Raw genomic sequence first — 13265 nt, 5'->3', positions numbered from 1 at the left:
TTGCAAGGCTATGTTAATTCTCTTAATATTGCACTCCAGTATCTTTACAATAAATGTGGTATTCTTATGACTTTAACTTAAAAAGCAGACAAAGATTAGCAGAGGCCAAGACTTTAGTCAAGTGAGTTACAATACGTTTTCTTATACCCTGGTTGGCCTTTTTCTTTGAAGATACTTTGAGTCCCTCGTCTTGAGGTCCCTCGTCTTGCAGGTTGCCTGCTGATAGTGGAAAAAACGAGCAACAATCTAAAATACAGCACAGTGACTCATGCAATCGCTGAAATGTACACTTCCTATCCAGCGTAATTATCCAGAGTAATGGAGTAAAGGCAGAGCTGGAGGAATAATAATGTATAGAATTGCAATAAACGCATGTACCATTCATATGATCCTCATACTCTTTCTGCAGTTTGAAGTTTGCGGTTCTGCCTCATCACTGGAACTGTTGCTGGACACATCCATTTCATCTGATTAAGACAAAAGCATAAAGCTGTTGAATGCCACTATCACACCATTTCTACTTCATTTTCTCTCGATGTGGCCTATTACAAAAATCTGTGAAGCTAAACTTCTAGTACATTGCTTCTGTATTAAATTACCTGCCAATGTTTGATATTTTAGGAAATATTGACACCACTCCTAATACTCTACAGAATATACATTATTGTGAAATACAACTAATCATGATTACCGATTGTGTTAAAATGCATATTACACAATTATATTTACCTTGTGGATCTATTGTTATACCATCTAATCCTTTACCCTGGAGTTCGGGCAGTTTCCCTTTTTCCATTGCAATGAGGAGTTTACTAATCTTTGCAAGCTGTAGAGTGCTTTCAGGGAGGCGGTAGAACTCCCGATTAACTCTTGATATCATGACCAAGGAAGTTGGCCAGTTGATCCATCTCATTGTCTTTTAGGTTTAATACTGTGGACATTGTAGCTACTTGCTTACGCAGCTTTGTTGAGCAAAGGGAATCTGGATGCTTTGCTCCACTGGCTTGTGCATACTGGCGAATGCAGTCTCCACCACGATAATGAGACAGAGCACCTGGACGAGCAAACAAATGCTGGTTTTCAACAGGAACTTGACACTTTTCTCTCATGTTTACAAGGAGATCCATGGCCACAACCATATTAGGGGTCAGCAACACTGGTACCTTCCTACCCCTCTTACCACGTATTTCCACCCTTTGGAAGTACCCACAAAGCTTTTTCTCAAAGTCACTGAGTCCAACAGCGATATCTTTGTGCATTGGTGCCTGGTCTCTAGACGTGTAAGATTGAATATTCATCCTGGAAACTTCACCCTCTCTTCGTCTATTAAAAATAACGATCTGTGTTAGCATGACTTTGCAAAGATTGGCAAAGTTTTTGCCATTTGGTTTTTCTTGTAGAGCATCCACATACTCCTGTTGTTTTGAGTTCAAAGATGAGTGCAGTGTTTTGACATCCTCTGTAAATGGTAGGACTTGTGGCTTATTCCATTTAGCCTCACCCAGAGTAGTCAGTGCAGCTGCAGACACTGCCTCATTCCATTTGCTTTCATACAAACGTCTGAAGTTTCGTGCACACTCTGCAGCCGTGTCGCGTCCTGACATCAGTGCATTGCATTCCACGGAGTTGGCAATCTTCACCAAGCTGTGTCCAAGCTTCAGTGCCAGTGATGGAATCTTGTAGGTGTTTGTCTCCTCACTGAATCCTGCCACTGCTCTTAGTGCTTTTATAACGTGAGGAAAGTTGCAGGGTTGGATGAAGTCCACCATATTATGAATGGGTGTCAGTGATCTGGCGGTGATGAGTAACCTTGCTACTTCTCTCATTTTCTGCTTAATGTAGTCATTTCTTCCTGAATGTGACTTCAGCCTGTTGTACATCTGCTCCCCTAAAAGAAGAATGTATCGATCATTTCTGACAACATCTGAAACTTCATCATTCACCATCTCACAAGCAATGGTCCATAGAGTTTTGCTAACATCCACTGGTGGAGGAAGGGTCAAGCTGTTGATTGACTGAACTCTCTTCTGCCCAATTGTGCGGTTTTCATTTTTGGGGTTCTGGGGGCATGTTCGGATGTGTCTCCATTGTGTCTTTCTGTTGTACAGACCTTGACAGTGGATACAGTGAGTGAAGTCATAGGTAGATTTTACTTCTTTGGGCTGTCTGCAAGCAACCATTTCCCCGTTTCCGGCTTTTGAAACTGCAGCATTATGGGCAAAGTTCCCTCTACTTTTCAAAAGGCATAATCTCACTCTTCTTTCCTTTGACATTTTATCAAAGCTGAATGCCTTAGCTACCTCAAGTTCATTGCGATGAACAAACTCCAAGTGCCGTGCGATTTTAGAGTATGGCTTCTGACAATAGGCGCAATATTGTATCTTCTTGTATCTATTTTTTTGCACTTTAGTAGGCATTGATGTCACAGATGTGGAACTGTGATAGGATGAGCTTGTACTCGTGTCTGTTGTACTCTTAAACTCTACAGCACCTCCCTTCACTGGCTCAGCATGCCAGATATTTAGTTCTTCACTTTCACAACTGTTGTCTGATGAGCTATCGTCTGTATCAGGGATATATTCTTTGTCACTGTAGTCAGAAAAGGAGGATTCCTCACAAGATATCTGTGGGAAAAACATTATTGTATTAAATGCCCTTATGAGGAATATTAAGCATATGAATACTGAAAGCCATTTCGATGCCCCCACCAACAAAAAAACTAGCACATACCTCAGATTCATCATTCTGTGAGTAATCAGTCACCCCTCTTTCAGTTTCAAGTGTTCTTGTTGACAGTTGTTCATAGCATTGAGCACATTTGTCATGATGTTCTTTCAGTCTGTTTACCTGGGCAGCAAACCTATATAGTACCTGTGGTTTATAAATAGGTAGTTCAGAACTTGAAGTATGTTGACATTTTTTTTTAAACTGGCCAAATTATTACTTAATTGGAGCTTGGTTAATGTAACACATGGCATTACTTGTTCAGTTGGCTTCTTGCTCATGTTGGAAAGAAGACATATATCTTCCTCCAAAGGTGTGTTCTCCTCACAGCGTGGGACTGCTCTGTTCACCTGTAAAGAGAGAACAGTATCCACTGTGAAAAACACACACTATATTTATTTCATACTGGAGAAACATCAGGACATCCACACACACATGGCACGTTTCACACCACATCAATGTCAGTACAGTGGACAGGCTCTCATCACACACTCATGGAATCCTCAAACAACCTCACAGTTTAAAAATGAGGACAAACTATGAAATATAGGGCTGGGTTTTTACACAAATTTCACGATTCGATTCGATTCTCATTCACAAGCTTGCGATTCAATTCGATTACCAATTCGATTCGGTTCAATATCGATTATTTTGGATACATATCAGGTACACAGTACATGCCAAATTTTCTCAAGGAAAAAAAATCTCTCAACTAATGCTGTAAAATATACACGAGAGCCAGTTGGTACAACATTACTATAATACTGAAGGTTAAAATTGACTGATTTGTAGGCTAATATACAACTCCTAAAATTGAAGTTTTAAAATAATAAAGTTACAATTAGCTACATAATAATACTTGTACTTCAATTCGTTTTTTGAAATATAATGAGTTTATGGTCACCGAATATGTTTTTCTGAGGTAAATGTGACGTTACATGACATTGTTTACAAGACGTTATATTGACTTCTTTGCGTGGCTGAAACACTGATTGAGCGATTACACGAGACAGGATACGGATTGTAAAGTTACTCTTTTAACTTACCTTCGGATGTTTAGTCATGTTTATTTTGTGCTGAAACTTATGGGAAGCCAAACAACCCAAAAGTGAGACAAAACAGCACGGTATTAAAGTGTTCGCGCCATGCTGACCTGTCAATGGACCGAGCTGCGCGACCGACTCGACAGCGCAGAGAGGACGTGTTTACTAGCGCCACCGAACTGACAGCGTGGCACGAACATTACTCTCCACAGAAGTTCGTGTTTTTTTCCTGCACATAACATAATGAAGAGTTACTTATTATCTTTCATATTACTACATGTAAACAGTAGTGTTAGCTACTTTGAAGCACGTATAGCCTATATTTAGTAATCACGTTCACAGCAGAAACTTCCATTAACCTCTTAGAATTCAAATATTTTATGGTTTCGTTCATCAAGGCATATTTAAGTAAATTTTACATTTAAGGATATTTGTGTAACTGTAGCATATGATTATGCTTGAAAAAAAAAGAGTAAAATGTACTGATACTTTTCTGTCAGGACATACATTTTCCCTTATGGAAATACGGAAATTAACAATGGTTTTACTATAGTTATTACATTTCTTTTGCTTATTATCTTTCATATTACTACATGTAAACAGTAGTGTTAGCTACTTTGAAGCACGTATAGCCTATATTTAGTAGGTAGTCACGTTCACAGCAGAAACTTCTACTATCCTCTTAGAATTAAAATATTTTATGGTTTCGTTCCTCAAGGCATATTTTAAGTTAATTTTACATTTAAGGATATTTGTGTAAATGTAGCATATGATTATACTTGAAAAAAAAAGAGTAAAATGTACTGAAACTTTTCTGTCAGGACATTAATTTTCCCTTACAGAAATACAGAAATTAACAATAGTTTTACTATAGTAAAAGTGCAGTAACCATGGATTGATTGTCTTTTTTTTTAACCCACAGTTTAACTACAAATATATAGTTAACAGGTTAGTGTAATAAAATCATGGTTAATTTTCATGTGTTTTCCGATAAACCTAAAACACAATTAGGGCTGGGTATCGAGTTCGATACTTTTTAGGCACCGATTACATCGTCGTCGCATTTCGTGCGCCACTGATAAGGCTGCCTGAAGGCCCGAGTATACTTCACTTTCCACAGTTTCACTTTACTTGCACAGCCGCGTCCGCACAGCTTTCAAAGTATACTCAACCGCGGATGAGTGCGGACGGACGAGCTCGACACAGGCGCAGTTTGACTTGCGCTCTATCGCAACGTTCACCTCGCGCATGCGCTGTTGTACGCGGACCGTTCGCGCAGTCTCAAAAAATTGCCTGTACGCGGACGGGGTGCACGGCTGTCCGCGAGCAATCAAACACAGCTGGACTCAAATGAAGGTGTAGAACCATCTCAAGGATGATCAGAAGAAATGGACAGCACCTGAGTTAAATATATGAGTGTCACAGCAAAGGGTCTGAATACTTAGGACCATGTGATATTTCAGTTTTTCTTTTTTAATAAATCTGCAAAAATGTCAACAATTCTGTGTTTTTCTGTCAATATGGGGTGCTGTGTGTACATTAATGAGGAAAAAAAATTAACTTAAATGATTTTAGCAAATGGCTGCAATATAACAAAGAGTGAAAAATTGAAGGGGGTCTGAATACTTTCCGTACCCACTGTATATACTATTCAATAATAGTTCAAATTTAAAATGGGCAATATTGTGCTGAATGTAGAACTTGACGACAACAAAAATAATAACTAAGTACAAAATTTAAAATATAATATATATAGCCTACTAGAAGCTGGGTGTGCTCCTCGAGGACGATGGTATTGTAAATTTATAAAAGTCTTATATATTTTATATGTGCAGTTCTTCAAAGTACAACTGTTTAGTTACATGTAGTAGAAAGGTAAGGAAAAGAAATGTAACAACTTAATACTGATCTTCATTATGTTACGTGCAGGAAAAAAACACGAACTTCTGCGGAGAGTAATGTTCGCGCCGCGCCGTCAGTTCAGTGGCGCTAGTAAACATGTCCTCTCTGCGCTGTCGAGTCACGCAACTCGGTCCATTGAGCATGAACACTTTCATACCGCGCTGTTTCGTCCCACTTTCGTTGTGTTTGACTTCCCATTAGGGATGCTCCGATCCGCCTTTTTCGCCTCCGATACCGATTCCGATACCTAGGGTTCAGTATTGGCTGATACCGATACCAGTGAAGTTTTTTCCCTCATTTAAATAAATGTAGATTTATATAGCTCTGTGTGGAACTGATAATCATTCTTTCACAATCTACTAGATACAGAATACTTAATTATAAAGAAAAATAAAGTAAACAAATATGAAAAAATATAGGCCTATGTATATTTATTTTCTTTTATTATATTGTCTTTCGGATGAGATGTTAAACCGAGGTCCTGACTCTCTGTGGTCATTAAAAAAAATCCCATGGCACTTCTCGTAAAGAGTAGGGGTGTAACCCCGGTGTCCTGGCCAAATTGCCCCCCTGGCCTTTGTCAATCATGGCCTCCAAATAATCCCCAACCACTTGATTGGCTCTATGACAACAGGGACGATAATAGGTGAGCACCAGCCAATGAGATTGTCGTTTGCGGATAAGTTCCGCCTACTACAGGAAAACCCGGCAGTTCTTAAAAGCTGAAGAATTCCAAAGGAATACAACAACGTATATCGTTTACATGCAGCGCATCCGTTCTGCATGTTATGTAAGACTCTCGCCCGCTCTCGCTCTTTGCACGTGTGATCGAAAGCGACGGCGAGTCGTGCGCCTTCACACTAGAGTTTATGTTACGTCGTGTTAAAAACTGCAAAGCACAAAGGGAAGAGAAATTGATGCGTAGTGTGTTATATCTGTGCAACAGTTATTGAGCCTTTCTTTTAACAGTTTTAAATTTCAGTTACTGTGCACGTTAACAACAATTTAGTCTTTTCTACGCCCGTGTTTTGTTCTCACAGACACCAGGTAGCAAGTAACAAAACAACATTAAACTCCAGCAAGAAGATAAAGTCGTTTTTGCAAAATCATAGACATGTATTTACAAATCAAGTATAATGGGAACACAGAATGATCTTGGAGAGAGCTTTCGTGTCAGAAGCTGAGGATGAATGGTCACTGTTGCGGTCAGTGCATTGATCACTATTTGAAGGCCTTGGTTCAGACAAATGACTCCCAATCTGATTAAATAAGAACATACACATTAGATCAGGGCAGAAACAACCAGTTACAAAGATAATCAACAGCAAATGGATCTGTAACTCTCTTTACAGTCATCGTTGTAACATGTGAAAGCATACAAAACACATTCCATTTGAGTCCACACCAATCATCCATAATTAAGACAAACACACTATATTTATTTCATACTGGAGAAACATCACGACATCCACACACGCATGGCACGTTTCACACCACATCAATGTCAGTACAGTGGACAGGCTCTCATCACACATTCATGGAATCCTCAACCTCACAGTTTAAAAATGAGGACATTCTTATTATGTTAAAAATAAGCCTATTAATCAATACTAGGGATGCACCGAATGTTCGGCAACCGAAATTATTCGGCCAAAAATAGCAAAAAATGGTCCTTCGGTGTTCGGCCGAATAAGTGCAAAGACTGAATAAATTGTACCGAACAAAATAGCAACCAGCGCAGAGTGAGAGGCGCACACTCTTTATAATGCAGCACACATGTCAGCAGTGTTGAAGCATTTAAACTGACGGAGAAAGACGCAAAAATCATTACAAGCACCGACAGCGAGAGACTGTTTAGTGCTGCAGCGCATGTCTTCAATGAGAAGAGGAAGGGTGATTGTTGCTGTTTACTGTATGATGACTGAAATCGCTAAATGGCTTTAAACAATTAGTAAATAAACTGCAGAACATTATGTTTTCTAATACACGCATGCATTGCATGTATTCTGACAGCGCTGCACAAACTCGCGGCAGATCTGCTTGTTAACCAGGGTTCAAAGTTCAAAGTGCTAGGAAAATCTGCGATCGTCAGTTGCTAAGTCACATTTTTATGAATTTTTACAAGGCATGTGACAATGCGATATGTTCAACGTATTCGTAATGAGACTCATTTATAAATCTGCTGTCAACAAAAATAAGCATTGAGGTCTTCCTGCACGTTTCCGCCAAAATAAAAGTAAGAACTCTATCAACATTCATAAATGTTAGTATTGTAAATTTACTGCTGTTCTGTAAAATAAAATAAAATATTTATTTAATATATAAATAATAAATATTATAAGACAATAATAATGATAATAATCATTTCTGAAACAGTGTTACTCGTCAGTTGCTCAGTCACATTTTTATTAATTTTTACAAGGCATGTGACAATGCGATACATGTGACGTATTCGTAATGAGACTCATTTATAAATCTGCTGTCAACAAAAATAAGCATTGAGGTCTTCCTGCACGTTTCCGCCAAAATAAAAGTAAGAACTCTATCAACATTCATAAATGTTAGTATTGTAAATTTACTGCTGTTCTGTAAAATAAAATAAAATATTTATTTAATATATAAATAATAAATATTATAAGACAATAATAATGATAATAATCATTTCAAAAGCTCTGTTAATACATTTATTATAACATTTTTCTAATGTTTTAAAGGAAGTCTCTTCTCAGCAAGGCTGCTTTTAATTGTACAGTAAAAAAATACATGCCTGATTCAAGAAGGGGGTCTGATCGCCAAAAAATATTATTTTACTAAATCATTCATTTTAAGCTAAATTGTGCTTTGTTGGTATAGTGTCTGTTAGAATGTTAAAAATGTTCAGTGTTAAATATTTTTAAATTGTTGTTTTGTAATTTTTTTTCTTTGAAAAGCAAGACAAAACAGTAACAAGCACATTTTGGCTATTTAATTCATGCAATAGTGAAAAAAAATTGGCAAAATACATGGGGAAAAAAAACTCGTAAAACCGTGTTCGGTATTTGGCCCAGTATTTCATTTTGTTCGGTTTCGGCTTCGGCCAAGAATTTTCATTTCGGTGCATCCCTAATCAATACTAAAATAGATTCGATTTAAATTCTACTGAGGGCGTTGCGCCTTATCAGAAGATCAAGAGCTTGACTTAAACCCAATAGCGGCTCCTAGCCATAAATTTAGGTGGGGCAGATTCTGGGTCGTAGCGCTAATATATGAAAAACATTTTGTAAGCTTTATATTCTAATCTCTGAACACATGGGGAGAAAATTTTGGCAGTAATGTCCTTGCGTTATCCTGTGGGTGGCACGCTAATGTTGATTGACAGGCTCGAAGTAATGTTACACGCATAAAATGCTGTATAATAATTGCCTTAATATAATATTTATCACCTCCAAGTTGATTTAAAATGTTTCAAGTTGTGGAGCAATTCGGGTGAGGAAAGACGATCATATGTCTATTCTCAGAATAAACAAACAACAGAACAGAACCATATAAAGGCTATTCATGTGAGCACATTTAAACTAAAGGATTTAACGTATAGCCTACTTTGTTAATTTGATCCACTACTCCACATAGAAAAAACCAGGTATGACAACTAGTTACTGACCTGCAAAATTGTGGGGCGCTGGCACCGTCTGCCCCGCTTAGTATCATGTAAGCCATGCGAGGGATTTTAATATATACTGCTTACTTTACGACTTAAAATAGTCTAGAAAATCCGAAAAATATTTGTTGCAGAATGCTGAACACATTTACAATTTACTACTGATTCAGTTTATATAGAGGTCTATGTTTTGGATGAATATTTTGGTGGAGCTCTGCCCACCTGCCCATATAGACGAGCCGCGCCTGCTTAAACCAAACATGTCTACCTGTTCAGTTGGCTTGGGACTTCAGTTGGCATGTACATGGCATGTACTCTTCACTGTGAGGGGTTGCTCGGTTCACCTGTAAAGAGAGAACATGCTCTGAATATTTGAAGGCCATTTCAACAAAAAAAATTGTGTATGACTGCACCATGAAATGCTGTTTCAATACTGCATCATTACTATTTAATAGACAGTCCAGAGACCGTTTAAGTTGTTCTGTTCTGTTCTGTTCATCAAGTAATAAAACACAGAAAGTCAACTAACACATTACTCAACAATACCAACACAAACTAAATAGAGACCTGATTACCAGAGTACGCCATGGTCAGTTTGAATCTCCGTAGTTGTATGTTAATTCTTCTCCTGAAGCTATGTTCTTAATTGAAAACAAACACAGATGTGGCTTGCCTTCAACACCTATTTTTTTCACTTTACAGTTAGGAGTCTTGTAATTATCGTTCACTAGTCTCCCAAGTGAACCATCTTCTTTTGAGGCATCAATGCTAAAATGGGAGAGAGGAAAAAACATTTGACAAATCAAATCAACAATTTGATTCCAATAAGTCAAAAATAATCAATCAAAATGATTCCCAAAACCTACCACCATTGTCTTCCATTCCAATCAAAGTCAAACAAGAAGGTATTTTCTGTTTCATTGTATCTATTCTGTCATGTTTGGCTCTCCTCTTGGGAAAGTAACTCTCCACGGTATTCAAGAATGAAGCATCCTTTGTCAATGGACATGCTAGCAAACACACCTCTACCTAAGATAGAGATAGAGATGGCATGGTGTTGAATGTTAAGTGTCTCTGTAGAAATTAAGTGGTTCTTTATTCAACTGACCTGGCCTTTAAAGGGCATGCACACATTAATTACAGGACATGCAACCTTCTTCCAACATCTGGTCAGTTTAAACCTATGTGAAAAGCTGCTCATTCAGTTGCACAGCCCACAACAGCAACTGTAGCAACAATAACGAATCATCTCAAGAATACCAGTAAAATACCTACTGAAATTAGACTATTCAATGTAATACAGCTTTACACATGCATTTTGTGCAATTATCTTATGACTGTATTACTGTTAAGAGCGGATGCAGATTTAGAACGATTCCCAATCTGCTACAGTATCTTCCTGTGGAATGGGATGAAAGAAGCATTGAAATACTGTTACTAACCTTTATGAGAGTTAATGAATCTCTCCTCAAAGCATGGTTTGTCTTTGCCAGACAGAATGTGTGTAGTGGCATCCTCCACAGGACTAATTCGCTTCCATTTAGACATGACATCCAGTTATGCATTTAAATTCTGGAAATTATAGTTAGAAAGCAAATGATCAAAAGTTCAGTGACTAATATTTCAATCTTGATTGTATGACACTCACACAATATTTATTGTGTCCAATCAGCTTTACACCTGCTACCAACTTAGATCATGCTTGCTATTTACACATAAAACATGTATTTCTCAAATAAAATAAAAAATAGACGAAATAATACATATTAATCAAAACTTAGTAGAGTTAGCAATTTTGAAATAGGCATGCGGTTGTTCTGTCGCCATTTTTGAAAATCGACTTTTATCAAATTCTCTGCAACTAGCGAGCATTAGGCTTGTCGGTAACACTTTAGAATAATGGTCCGTTGTTAACAAGTAACTACGCAGGAAGTAATAGGTAGTACTACATTAACACTTAACTTAATACTATTAACTAATATAGAAGCAAGATTAACTAAGCAGTAAGTAGTAGCAAATTTAGGACAAAGGTAGTTCCTTATTAGATATTTGATAATTAATAAAACAATATATCCTCATTGAGAACTACTTGTGAACTATGACCAATTAATAAAGAATAACCAATTAATTACTAATCACAACAGTAACGTCTTAAAAGTGAACAATTGGGTTCTTTGTGGAAACTAATTTATGAATATTATATCCCCAAATAAGTTGGCTACAGGTTGAAATTGTGACTACTACTCTTACCAAAAGATGGATGTTCTCTGTTTATTTCAAACAAAAACAAAATAATAATAAAAAAATATTCATTTAACAATGTTAATAATTAGGAAGTGATTGAATTAGTTCACAATTATGAGCGGTTGTGTTTGATTTACATAATGTTGGAGGTAAGTTAACTGAAATGAACACTGGTCTGCCACACACAGAAATAGCAAGTTCCAGTTCTGCTTGCTGGAGGCCAGTCTCATTCTGCTGATTACGTTTTTCTCCTCCACACCACCTCAGTTGATCACATGTCATTTAGTGAAGTGTGTGGTATCACAGTTTCCTTCCTCTGAATCGTCTGCTGTGTCCTCCTGCAGTCCTGGTGGTGTGAGTGACTGCCATCATGTGGTGGAACTATGTGTTTGCAACATTAAAAGGGTATAAATGTGGCCTGAAACTAGGCCTGTCGCAATAATCAATATATCGACTTAACGCACAATATATGTACATGACCTCAATAATGTCTGGTGACGCAATATATCGCCCGTTATGTTTACATGATTATGAATGTCACCAACATATTGCAGATCGTGTTGTCGTGTTGTCTGTTCTCCGTGTCGGAGGCGAAAGCAAAGCAGGGCTTGGGCAGTTCCTTCAAACACAGAGCGGTCATCAGCAGGTGAAAAAGGCGCCATTTGAGGCGTTATTGTGTTTTCCTGACAACTACAGAATAAATCCAAATGCACTCGATTTCAAAGCCGCAATCCATTGTTCTGGTGCCAATTAAAACGTCACAGCGCAAAATGGTGCACATTAAATACTTTTTTTTTATCAGCAGATATGGCTTGTTGAGGCTTCTGTGCCTTCGTTCATACAGACATCTGACTGCTAACTCGGGTTTGTGTTTTCAGCAATAGTGTGCACCTTTACTTTTTTCTACTTGTTACTTTGCACTTTTTTTATTTTATTTTATTTTTTTAGAAAATGTTTATTTACTCTTTATTCAAGTTTTTTATTCAGGATATTAAATTTTTTGACACTTCACTTCTATGATCTAAAGAATGAAATGGTTGTTTTTGAAAGTGTGTAGGCCTACTTTTATTATTATGCTTTTATATTCAGTGGCATAAAATTGTCTTAAAATGACAATAATGTTGTTTATCGCTATTCTTTCTGGGACAATATATCGCATAACAAAAAGTAGTTATCGCGACAGGCCTAGTGTTAATTATTAAACACATTTTTTTCTTATTTCAAACTTTTTACTTATAATATATTAAAGACAGTACATTTTAAAACAAATAATTACTGTACATTTTTAATTAATGTCTTTTTTATTACTTTTTTAGCTCGGTGTTTTTTTTTTTTTATTTTACAGTGGGGTAATTTTGGTGCAGTAGCACGAGACAGCTTTATTATCATTTATTTCCAGAACATGATGCATGATGGGATACACTAAGCCTGGAATAGCACCCCGGAGCGGTATATGAGATAGTGTGGATTTAGTGTGCGTTAAGGGCACTGCGCTTTGCCGTTTATTTCAAACTTTGAATTGAATAACAAATGACAAGTAAGCAGTCAGTAATAAAATAAGAACAAATAAAGAAATTAATAATGATAGCACAAATAAAAAATAACGACATGCCTTCGAATTAAATAAATTGCTTTTTAGTTTTTCAGGTAAGTCTAACAGTATAGGGTTAAAATATTTAACTCTTTTTTTTTTTTTTACCCATTATCCAAATCAT

General features: G+C 37.1%; 1 pseudogene; it reads right to left on the bottom strand.

The window, feature by feature from the left end:
- Positions 1–381: 381 nt before the first annotated feature.
- Positions 382–3005, bottom strand: LOC107702982 (uncharacterized; annotated as a pseudogene).
- Between the last annotated feature and the right edge of the window lie 10260 nt (positions 3006–13265).

This window comes from Sinocyclocheilus anshuiensis, unplaced genomic scaffold (assembly GCF_001515605.1).
Source record: "Sinocyclocheilus anshuiensis isolate Anshui unplaced genomic scaffold, SAMN03320099.WGS_v1.1 scaffold1039, whole genome shotgun sequence".
Lineage (NCBI taxonomy): Eukaryota > Metazoa > Chordata > Actinopteri > Cypriniformes > Cyprinidae > Sinocyclocheilus > Sinocyclocheilus anshuiensis.
Note: the sequence above shows the minus strand (reverse complement) of the source record. Positions and strands in the feature narration are given on the sequence as shown.